The 12,400-nt window shown below is 46.0% G+C and overlaps 1 protein-coding gene across 3 annotated transcripts in view; it reads right to left on the bottom strand.

Annotated features, from left to right (window-relative positions):
* PIK3CB (phosphatidylinositol-4,5-bisphosphate 3-kinase catalytic subunit beta) overlaps positions 1-6,835 on the bottom strand; it is a 117,180-nt gene extending 110,345 nt beyond the window's left edge. For 2 of the 3 annotated variants that reach the window (XM_041127036.1, XM_030028245.1), the window contains exon 1: positions 6,681-6,835. The gene's annotated coding sequence lies outside the window, so the exon portion shown is untranslated. Of the gene's footprint in view, positions 1-4,384; positions 4,403-6,680 lie in introns of those variants that run through there. The other variant, XM_030028246.1, reaches the window with a different exon arrangement.
* Between the last annotated feature and the right edge of the window lie 5,565 nt (positions 6,836-12,400).

Genomic DNA, 12,400 nt, shown 5'->3' with positions numbered 1-12,400 from the left:
CCTCCCCCTGTCACCTGGAATGAGCAAAGTCCTCCCTCCCCACCGACAGAGAACAAAATTCAGCTAGCAGTAGCTTCCTTGCCATTTCTTGCAGGGTGCTGGCTCCCCTCCCCTTGAACAAACATCTCTGCCCACCAGTTACCAATACCGTAACATTACCCTCACATAGGGAGAAGTGCTTTGGGGCACTCTGTACATGCAGCTTCCACCCAGAGTCACTGAAAGAGTAAAGCCAGAGTTCAGTCAAAATTTCATCTGGCATAAGCCCACACCACAAGAAGACACCACCTTCCCTTGCCCACTCGTGGTGCTCTGCATCGCCCCCACCTTTCCACTGTTGCAAGCTTCTTTCCCACTAGACAAATGGGATGAGTGAACTAATCCAGACTAAAACAGAGGTTTTTGCTTCTTTTCCCAATATACTTGTGACTTCTCCTTAACAACTGCCTTCTTAAAGGAAAAAGAATATATCCTGTTGGTTTCTTTCAGTATGGAAGAGCCAGTACTCAGTTCTGTACTTGGAAGTGCTCATTTAATAATCTAAGTTCAGGCACCTATCCTAACATCTATATAAATCAACAGCAGATGTGATGAAAACCCTATAAGCACCTGAGAAGTAACAACTAGGAGAAATAGTTTCAGTCAAGACCTTATGAAGTGTTTTCCACCAGTGAGTCTCAGAGACTGCTGGTGCTTTTGAGTTTGTATGTGTATCAGAATTGACAGATTTTGAATTAGGTGTAGCTCTCCATGACTGACTTTTGACATAATTTTACGAGCAGCTTTTATCTGTAGGTTAAACCACGCTTTGAAAGGACTCTACTTCCTTTCGACACCCCAGTATGATCACCTATGCCAAGGGAGCTAATGTGTCAACTTAAAAGTCCCAGAGAACAATCAGCAGCAAAGGCACTGCTGGCTCTAATTCTTCACCGAGTGTCCCTAAGCCAGCTCCTTAACCCAAACTTCCTATTTCCTCCCACGGAGCATGGCTAATACTTCTTCCACCCTCCATCAGCCATCCCTGCAGATTATGGTCTCCAAGTAAGGTTGTTCCCCATGCACTGAACACAGCTGTGGCACCTAAGCATTGCCTGAAAGGGTAAAAATAAGTACTAAGGTACTGCAGAGACAACTCTGACTTGCTCAGTTTCTTGCCCTTGCTCTGAACAAATCTTATTTTGAACCTTCACTACCATAGTTGGACTTTTTAGCCTGCAGACAGTTTGTCTGCCTGGCCTAACTTACATACTCCTGACCACAGTTTCATCTCACCTAGTCGTCACTTATCAGCGTATTTAGCATTCTTCAGATCCTGACAATCCATGCCTCCCTCTCACCACTTCCCAGGATCTTTGTATTCTTGTCATTATCTAGCGTTGCCTTTCATTCTTCTTGCCTTTTCTTTTTACTGTCATCTCTCATTACACACCTTGAGAAGGGTGAGTTTCCTGGAAGAAGGCTTACAGAAAAAGATCTTGCCTCACTGTCTGAGCAAGTAAGGGAGCCAGGAGCTATTTACATGTTTTCTGACAAGCAGTGAGAAACTCCTGATGGTCCTGTAAAGTCCACAAGGAATTGGCTTTGTGTTGTTCCATATTTCTTGCTTGTCTATGCTTGCCCAATTCTAATCAACTAACAGTATTAAACATACTTTTATGTATTGTTATAACATTATTTGGAGAAAAAAGCAGTATCTTAGTCTTGAATTTAGCCATTAAAGAGATGATATTGCCAATACTTAGCATTTAAAAATCATGAAAATGAATTTAAAAGTATGACTTTTTCATATTAATTATCGGTTAATTTCCACCTGAACTGCTAGGTTACAGCTGCATCTCATTTCTAATTTTTTTCTAAACTACAGTTGGGGTTTTGGTGGGTTTTTTTGTTTGTGTGTTGTGTTTTGTTTTAAAGGTTGACATTTTCTTTTATTAACATAACTTTAAAGATCTGGAATCTTACAAGAAAACCCAAAACCAGAACCCCTCCCCTCACACACACAGACACACACACAGCAGAAGATGTGCTAAGACTGGTGTCTGACAATACCACTGAGAGCCCTTACTGCCCTGGCACGGGGTAACTGGGAATGGGGAACGGGGGTGCTCAGCATTTTGCTTACACTGTGGGAAGAGGAGAAGGCAGCCAAAACCAACTGTTCACATAAAGCAGCAGCACAGCAGCAATCCCCAGGTAATGAGCAGCCCTGTAGGAAGCGTTAAGAGTAAACCATGAGCAGATCCAGGCCGAGCAAAGGGAAGGAGGCGGCAGGCTGAGAGGCAGAGCTGCCCACTGCTCCCCAGGGCCTGCTCGGTTTGCAGTCCCTTCTGGTAGTCACAAGTCCTGCGTAGGGAAATGCAGGGGAAAACTGGCATGTTACTCCCAAACATTTCCCTTTCAGTAAGCGATCTTTGCATATTATGAATGCAGCAGATTTCGAATGTTTCTTGATCTATAGCTGAGAAGTGAAGTATGAAAGTAAGATTAGGCTATGAGATGACAGGCTACTAGTGGAGAACCATTTACTGTCAGCAATGTGCATAACTGCTTCTGAAAACACAGCTGAAACTCTCTTGGAGGCAGATCCTGAGATTTTAACTGTTTTTACTCGGACCGTATTCAAATCAGCCTGTGCTGACAGCAAACAAAACGAAAACTAAGCCAAACCACAGTCTCAGGGGAAGATGCAAGCAGCTGTGAGAAGAGAGCACGCTAACTGCCTTGGCGGAGGCGGCCGGCTGCTTTCAGGGACCAGGTTATTGCTCTGCTGGGAACTCTCTTGTTCCCACTAATTTCATTCTTTAATTTTTCATTAGATACTCGACCTGTTATGACTTTCAAAGTGCATAATTCAAAGTTTCATCTTACTAACAGCACTTATCGAGCCCTAGCACTTAGTAAATACCTCTAACACACCTGCTTTGAACCTCACTTTCAATTACAGTATAAAAACTACCAATTTGGTCAACTAAAGTTGGTTGGTCACCTGTCAGTCCTTGACAGTCTCACTCATCCCGTCTCTGACATTCACCTGGTACAGCGCCCGTTGCAAGCAGATTAAAGGAATATCTATTAATTTTTGGTTCTTTTAATCATTAAAATCAAATCCTGCCATGGACACATTTCCTGAATTTTGAAAAGGCTTATCTAGGTGCAGTTTGGGCACAACACTGACTTTAAAGCACTACAGATATGCCATCTGCACAAAAAACATCCACACGGGGAGCAATCAGTTGGCAAGCTTCCTGCCAAGGAGCAAATTCCACCATCTTGACCCAGATGAGCCTGACACTAATACGGTACCTTGAAGATGGTAAAGTAGAGGCCAAAACCACACAACTCCACGCATCCATCTGCCCCCATGTCCAAACACTCAGTCCAAATGCTTAAATGTGAAAATCCTTCTTAACTTGGTTTTTGAACAATTGTACTCATTCATATTCTGGTAAGCTGCTGATGGAAACGATGCAAGTTCTGTGCAGTTCTGTGTGTGATACTTTATTCAGCTAAAGATTACTGAGCTGTTCCTTCATCTTGCTGTGCCTGACTCAAGTAGTGCTGGAAAGGGAATACAGAACTCCACAGAACAGGGCAAGGGGGCTGAGAAAGTGGTGGGGCATCCTCTGCTACAGGCACAGGAGATGAAGGAATAAATGAGGGAGAAAGAGGTGCTGATAGAGAGACATCGGGGATGGGTAAGGTTGCCAAAAGTGTTTCTGGGTGCTGGCGCTGCTGGAAGGTGGGTCCTTGCTTGCTGCCTATGCAAAAGGGAAGGGCTGACTGAAGGAAGCCCCAGAAGTTGGCTTTAATCCCCAGCATCAATCACTCCAGTTGCTCCCTGTGAAGAGTATCTGGGGCGAGAGCCCCAAAGGCTAGGGTAGCCCAGCTGCCCACTCGGGGACCCTGGGGGACTGGCAGCAGGACTGACAGATGCATGAAAGGTACATAAACTGTGTGGCTCCTAGGCAGGTTGGAAGTGCTGAGGAAAGTAACATTTCAGTGCACTGGGTACTGCACAAGCGTATCATAAATAATCACCCCTGGCTGAGAGGAAGCATTGCACTCACAGCCCTGTTGACAGCCTTGACCTTGAAATAGTCCTGAAAGCAGGGCTGCAGAGGAACGAAGCAGCAGAACATTTGCAAGTAGCTGCATTCAAGCGGAAAGACAACCCTCCAGCACGTCCGACACGGGATCGCCTACCGCTGCACAATTCTGCCGCGCCACGCAGCCAAGCGCGGTACCTCTGGGAGGGCAGCTCACACGGGGCTGTCTAGCACAACAGCTCACCTTTCCACGACCCAAGGCTCAGCCAAGCAGCACCGTGAATTTGAAAACACGCTGCACTTGCATTGCAGAAAGAGCTAGCCGGCTTATTTACCTGTGAGCTTTCTGTGCGCAGCGCCCAGACTGTTCCACTATCAGCATTTTTTTGATGCAAAACGGCATTCATACTGACAGATGCTAACAAGATGTTTCCCTGTGAAAAAGCAAGGATGCTTGTGGGGTTTACTTAAGACAGTCATTGTCTGCAAAGTCGCTGTAATGCTTTCTAGAGTCCCTGGGATATTTTTATACTTGTTCATTATAAGGTCTACCAACTGCTACAAAATAGCAAGGGCTCTAATAACAGCATTGCACATTAAGGATGGCTTTAATTACCTATACAATGTGTATGCAAATGCCAGATAGCATCTTCTGCATGAAAGGCAGGGTTGGTTTGTTTGCTTCTTATCCTCACAGTACGGAATCTTACTGCTTCTTATGATGCAATATTCATTCGGTTAGACTTAATTTAATTACTTTAGTTGGTAATTAAATTCACATTTCTTAAATTAAAAAAAAAAAAAGAACAGTATCATCATGAAGTATTTCTATCACGGTGGCTCCTAAATCAGGACTAGATCCCTATTGTTCAAGAGACTGTGGGAAAAAAAAAAAAAAAAACCACAGGAAAAACAGGGCCAGATAATCCCATCTGCCTTATAATGCGAGGAAGCCACTGCTGAATGGCAGGTGCCTGGCATGTCTGGAAATGGAGTACAGGTACCTGTCTGGCACCAAAAGCAAAATTTTTCCCAATCACATATTAGTTTGAATACCTTGGCCTGAGCATCATGCCTAACATTACACTGTAAAGCACTAAAGATAAAGAAAAGCTATGAAACAAAAGCTGCTATTTCAGTCTGTTTGGTTAAACCCTCAAGCACCAGAGAGTAAGTTCATAGTGACCATACTCCCATGTAACCTAAGTCACCAAGAGGTAAAGCAGCTTGACCAAGGTAGTGGCTAACTAGGTGGTTTGCCCTTAACTGTACTGCTGTCATAACTGTGCTAAGTAGTCGGGCTCCTGTTTGAGTAGGAGTAAACAGATCAGGCCCTTGCTGAGCCACTGGCACAGTCAGAAGAGCTCCAACATCCTGCCACTGACAGTGATGCTTAAGGTACAGTACACAAGGGAATGGGAGTCTTTGACTTTTCTGCAGGAGCAGCTTCCCCTAACGTGGTCTGGCCAACGAGGCTTGACTGTGGTTTGAGGCAAAAAGCAAGCATTAACTCCAGATTAACACAGCAGTCATGGAATAAAACTGCTTGGTTATGACTATTCCAGAATATCACATGTAAGGTACAATGTTATATGCACACTGAAGAAACAGAACCAGCCCCACAGATTGCCAGGACAAAGGTCACCAACACAACTTCAGCTTAGTCCTTTACCTCTACACACTGTGCAGCACAGTCTTGATTCCTTATTTCTCCTGCATGTATTTATCAGTGAAGCTCAAGCCCAGACTCTCCCTTGCAGTTCTCAGGAAGAGATTGCTCCCAGACACTCTCTTCCAGCTAAACGACAAGGGAAACATTCAGTGTGGGCTAGGAGAATACATACCTGACAGTGAGTTACACAAGCATTTGTGAGGCAGCACTGGAATGTCAGCAAACAGGATCTTTGGGTCTAGCCCTAGCTCTGGAGGCAGAAAGCAGCCTAAGTCATCATAAACAAGAGGCCAAATCACACCAGCAGGTAGATTTGTTTTGAAAGGTGATATGGCAAAGCAGATGAACCTCGCTGCTTTATAAGCCATGGCTCTAATCCCAACTCTGTATGCAGCCCACTTGTCGGCAGTTTATCTGCAAAATAGGTGAATGACCATTGCCTCCCTACAGGAAGGATAACTGGCTTTTAGGAGTGTATATGCTAACAGCAGCAGTGGAGCATGTGGGATTAGACATCATGGACTTCTGGGCAGTGGTAAACAGCATTAAGAGTGTATCTTCTCCCCCTGCACTCGCTCTTCCTTTGTCATTCTGTGGGCTGGCAGGAGACCTGCCAAATGTGTCAGAACCACGTGAAATGCGTAACACTTGTGAGCCCTGACCCTGCGGCCCCTAGGCTGACGGTCAAGTCTAAGACACAGACCAACCCAAAAGGGAAGGATGAAGGTCCTACCCAGACCATAAAGGACTGCAGGACTGGTCTCAGTGTGTTTGTTTATTCTGTGATTTTAAGTTGGGAAAAAAATCCTGTAATAACAACACAGCTTTTGAATTCTCTGCTATATAGCAATTCTCTTATATTTGTGCACTGCATGTGCTTGTTGATGTCAACGCCCTGTAACCGAGAGCCACTGCCGTCTATCACGCACAAGTCCTCTTTATGTTGCATAACAAATTACCTTTGTTGCCTAACAGAATGGCACAGTAGATTTTGTTGTTGCCTCGTGTAAACTTCAGTCTTGCGAATTCCATTTTGCACTGACGCATTGCTTCTGCCTGACAAGTGCCTTATTTCTGTTGTTAAGCAGCGAGCTTCATGATACACAGGCAGCCACAGATCCTGAAAAACAAGTTTAGAAATACATAAATACACCACCATTATGTCTGCAAAACAATTGGCCACGTGGATCCCGATTGCTGCCGTAACACTGGGCTTAGAGGCTGCAGCTACACATCCTGGGAGGCAGCACCGCTGCATATTCATTGCTTGTGGTCATCTGATGTTTTCAGTTACAAGAAAAAACAGTAGCATAAAAAAACAAAGAAAGTGGCAGAACAGCAAAGGAATTTTAAACCAACAAAGAATTCATGGTGTTAGCATTTTAATGTTATACTATTGCCTTTTTAATGGATTTATGCAACTGCAATATATTATCCCTTGTTTTCAGTGTTTAATTACTGTTTTTAACTGAATAGTATTAGTTGCAATGCTCATCTATTGAAGAACAGTGTGAAAAATGTTAACAAATTCATCCATGTAATTACAAAATGTTAAACCTCACTAGACACTTCTTCTGAGTCTTCTTTATATATGTTCAGCACATACTTCAGGGGAAGGAAAACATTTATTGCCAGGCTTCAAACAGTGTTTCCTTTCTTAAAAGGTTTTTGTTGGCAGCTTTTTCTATTGGCATATGACCAATACTCTGTATAAGTGGAAAAATAGTGGTGATATCTACAGGCCAGTTTTTGCCACTTCTTATAATGAGTAATGCTATCTTATTTTCATATGTGCTGGCCATACCCTCTACTCGGAGCACAACTGGAAGCTCACTGATAGCTGCTCCCTACTTTCTCTGGACAAAATCCAAAGAGGAAGAAAACCCAGTCATTACATAAGCAAACTTCAGTAAAGACTGAGAGTTGGCCTGTTGGGATAACCTTAAATAAGGGTAACAAAATGTGGATGCCAGCTTATTTAAAAGATGCACATATTTTGACGTCCCCTCCTACTTCTTCGAGAAACATACATTTCAATCTCCAATATGCAGTCGTCTCCGACACACTCTCCAAATTGTTCAGTTGAATCTGCTGTTTCATCAGTGCTCCTATCTGTCCTAATGAGTATCATTTCCACTGCTCACCCCACCTCGTACATGGCCAAGCAACAGTCATCAAATAAATCATTGGAGACATTGTTGGACAATGGGTGAATGAGTTACTGCTGAGGGATTGGGTTTTGTCTCTATTTGCTGGCTGTAGTTAGAAACACTTCAAGCCAAATTTCAATTACAGGGGATAAAATAAAGGCTAGCCCAGTTTAGGCATTTTAAGAGATAATTGTACTTAAGTAATAAGGCATGGCTGTTTTCAGACATTGCTGCTCACAGTTAATGGTGCTAATACAAAATCTACCTGGCTATTACTGCAAACAGCTTCAGAAAGCCTTCATGGGAACACGCAGCTATGGTCAACGAAGACAACAAGGTGTCTGGATGCTTGAGGTACAGGACAGTGAAAAAATAAAATATCTTTGTAGGTACCTGAGATATGTGAGTACTGTACAGCTGTAATTATGTGGAATTGTACAGCTACTCTTTCAGCTTCTGGAAAAAAATCATGAGCAGTGCTAAGTGTTACTAGGAAGGAAGGGAGATTACAGCCCTGCCTGCTTCAGGGTAAAACACCAGCCCTCAAGCTGTTGGCTAATTCATCTTCACAAAGATGCTGATGATACATGGCCTGGGAAAATTCAAGTGAACATTGAAAGACCAGGACTTTTCAGGACAGAGAAGAAGTGAATAAGAGAAGGCTTGATATAAGCACACCCTGGAATGAACAGGATCAATACAGGAGGTAGGAGCTTGGCCCTTTCCTGTCTTGATGTTTGAACACAGGGATATGCAAGGAAATGAAAAGGGTGGAAAACTGAAATCTGAGGAAAGGAAATACTTTTTCACACAGAAATTTAAGGGTGAATCTAGAGAGAGTCTGGAAATTAATGGGAGTGCATAGTAACCCAAGTCCTTTTTATGCTTAAACAATATGTGTCAGTGTCAAAACATGTTAAGTCCCTGTTGTCAGCTCTGAGCCGACTGATTACCCCCTTTTAATAATACAAGAACAAGACAACTTCAATACAGTTTGAAAGGTGACATTTTAAGTTATAAAATCCCTTTCCATACAGCACATAATTAACCTATGGAACTCATTCCCACAAGATTTAAATGGAGCTGAGACTCCTCTGTATCCAGAAGGATTGGACGTGTTAAAAACTGGCCCGATTCCACTTGGGGCAAGGGTAGTAAACATCCAATTAGGTATTTGTAAATGATCCTTTTAAATCCCGCTGGAGAACATGCCAGAAGGCCTAAGCACCTCAGCAATGGGCAAACACAGCATGACATACTCCAGAGGCAGTAGTTCAGAAGTGCCGTATCTTAACACTTGATTTCTCTTCCACAAAAGACGTAGCCGAAATTTCAGCTCCATTGCAGTTGGCAGCAACGCCCTCAGGACTTCACCTGCACCTTTGACTGGTGCGTATGCACAAAGCACGATACAGTAACGCACAGTAACTCAGTACTTGCCTATTACTGAGACTTTCTTACACCTGCTGACCTCACGAGCAGTCAGGATTCAGAGTATTTTTCTTGTCCGGCAGCTCCAAGTAGAGTCAGGGCGCCTCTATACGAGACACTTTACAAACACACTTTAAAATCCTGCATGTATAAGTATTTATTATTTTGTTAGCGGGGATATCAGCAAAGCCATCATTTCACCTGGCTCCCGCAGCGGGAGGAGGCGGGGGAGGGATGGCTGCGGGACACGGACACGCGGCGCGGGGGGCTCCCCGCCTTCGCCGGGACGCCCGACGGGCGGCCGCCGGCAGCCGCTGCGAACGGGCCGGGCTCCTCCGGGCGCCGCCCCGGCCCGGGGCCGGCGGCGCGGCGGGGCGGGACGGGGCGGGGCGGGGTGGGGCGGGGCCGGCCGGACGTGGCGCCCCGGGCCCGCCCGCGGGGAGGCCCCGCCGCGCCCCATGGCGCCACCTGGCGGACGGGAGCGGCAGCTCCGCGCCCCCGTGAAGCGGTGGTGGCTGGCCCCGCCCTGCTGGGTCGCAGGAAGACGTCTGACGCCAGCCTTGTCCTTTGTAGCGAACAGTGACGTCGCCGCCCCGGCGGCGCGTTCAGTTACACAGGACTAACATTCGCTGGTTTCAGGGGAACTCTCCCTGAGGTCCTTTGGCACAAAGGGTCACTGTTCCATAAGCAGAACGGTCTGGATAACTGAGGGTATGGAGCTTTTTAGTCCTCTGCTCAGCCAGCACACAGAAGTCTTAACACGGAATCGCTTAGGTGGCGAAACAAAATATGCCAAACCAGCCTAAATGGCAAAACAACAGCGGAGCTTCACGGAAAGCACGCTTAGCCCAAGACAGATACTCAACCTGGAAGCAGAATGTTTTTTCAGAGGAGCCTTAGGCAAATATTCATTAGCACAGAGAAGACGACCGTGGAAGATTCTCCTTTACTAACAGAAATACAGACATGGTAAAGTAATGCCCGAGAGGGCCAAGGCGTGGCTGCGTCCAACAGCTCAACACCCTGGGATGAAGGCTCCCGCACAGCTGACTGCAGCAGAGCTAAAGACAAGTAGTTTCGTTCTTTCGCTAGGTCCCGCTATCACAGCCCCCTGCCTATGTGCCTTCAAATGAACATCTGTAATACTCAAATGATCCAAACGCAGAGGCACAGCAGGATGCAGCAGCTGGGTGACCAGTCTCTGGTGGGCAGTCAATAACAGCCCAAGGCTCTGCTTTCTGGCTAACTGGCCCTTGTCTAACATTCAAGCTGCAAACCAGTGCTCAGTGCTAGATCTCTAGGTCTACTGAGAGAGGAATTCCTCAGGTCTGGGGAAACAAGTTTCTGTTACCATAAAACAAGGTGTTTCTACCCATCCATTCCTTAAAAAGAGAGACCTGTTAAATGTTCTTACAATATCCGGGCTCCAGCAACGTCCAAAGCCTTTCCCTCTGTGTCTATGTTTTCACCCACTTGTGCTACAGCCTTTCCTGGCCCAATCTCCTTTCAACTGCCTTTAAGACAACACTCCAGGTGGGGAGGCCAGGCTGGCTGCAGTCCCTCTGCACCACTGCCCCAGTTTGCCTCTGTAGCTCAGTGGGAGGGGAGGGTGAAGGGGATGGGACTGGACTTCAGGAGGGAAGGGACACATCCTCCTGCAACTTGGCCGTGGGGCAAGGTAGCCTGAGAAATGGCTGAACCCCTGCGAGCTGTGGACTTGTCTAGGATGCTCAGTTCAGCTTCTCCCACCAATGGAAAAGTCTAAGGGCCTTCTGGAAGGAGAGAAAGCGGTATGCCCTTGCACCTCCTTGGAACCCTATTAACTGTAAAGGCAGCCTTTGCAGCCTCTGCAGCCTCTGCTGGAAACAAAGAACATTACCAGCAAAGTACAGGTGACTGAAGAAGAAGAAAAGGAGACCTGAAAGCTAAAGTTGCTCTTAAAAAAGACAAAGCGGAGTCCAGGCAGGAGCAGAGAAAGGAACCTAGAAAGGAAAGGCAACATTCAAACAAGCTAATTGAGAAGTACTGGAAAATAGGGGAAGACAGACAGGAATTCTACCATTTTTGCCTCTGCAATTCATCTCCACCTTCTAGGATACACTGACCCTCCCTGCACAAATCTAGCAGGAAGGAGTTTCTGTCCCTTATGCAGAAGGGTTCCTTCACCTCCAGACAGAACCCACTTTCGCTTCACAAGGATGGGGGAGTTAAACATTAGGCCCATCTCCCAAGGCCTCTCTTCCATGTCAAAACGCAGCCAAGGCTGCTGGTTCCTCACCACTCTAGCAACACGCATGTCCCCGTCAGGTCTTCAAGGCAGGTCCATAGTGACGAGGCAGGTCTGAGGCCAGGCTGGGACATCAGTCTGTGGGTTGGGGTCCAGATCAACAGGGTTCATGGCCAGACACAGGTGTGACCATGGCTGGAGACCAGCACTCCTGTCATGTAGCTCAGGTCAAGACTGAAGGCTCCAGGATGAGCTGAAGGAGGCTCCTGGGCCATGGGCAGGGGTGTGGGTGGAGGCCCCAGGTGAGGCTCTTCAGGCTAATGAGGGCCCTGACACAAGAGAGTGGCTTTGCTGACTACAGGCTTGGCGTGACTGGAGACACATCATTAATAGGCAAGAAGGGATCTAACAGAAAACGGTTGCTGGAAGCATGGGGAGAGATCGTGCTGATGCACAGTAACATGGCTGCAGTGAGACAGTGCTGTATTGCGGCCCCACCAGGTCTCAGCAGTAAAAGCCCGACTTCCCTAAAAATAGCACTTGCAATGGCAATGGCTCCCTTCTGAAGCGACTAGACAGAGGGCCATCACCGATATCCTAGGAGACAAGACAAAGGAACAACATATTTTGAGAGTAATTGCAAAAATCAAACACATTATTTTGGTGTTTTACAGTGGTATCTGTGATCCCACAATTAAGAAGGGTTTGGAGAAGCAGCTACAAGTTTTAACAGTTTTCAGTTCCATTTCAAAACCGATATATGCTCTGTCTCCTTGCATTAGCTGCCTTAAGTTTCAAAACAGTTCAAGCTTCACTGTGCTGGATTTCCTCAGCCTCAGCCCCTCTGGAAAACATTCCATGTGCACATTGC

This window comes from Aquila chrysaetos, chromosome 10, assembly GCF_900496995.4.
Source record: "Aquila chrysaetos chrysaetos chromosome 10, bAquChr1.4, whole genome shotgun sequence".
In the NCBI taxonomy this organism is placed as follows: domain Eukaryota; kingdom Metazoa; phylum Chordata; class Aves; order Accipitriformes; family Accipitridae; genus Aquila; species Aquila chrysaetos.
This window is presented reverse-complemented; position numbering and strand designations above follow the sequence as displayed.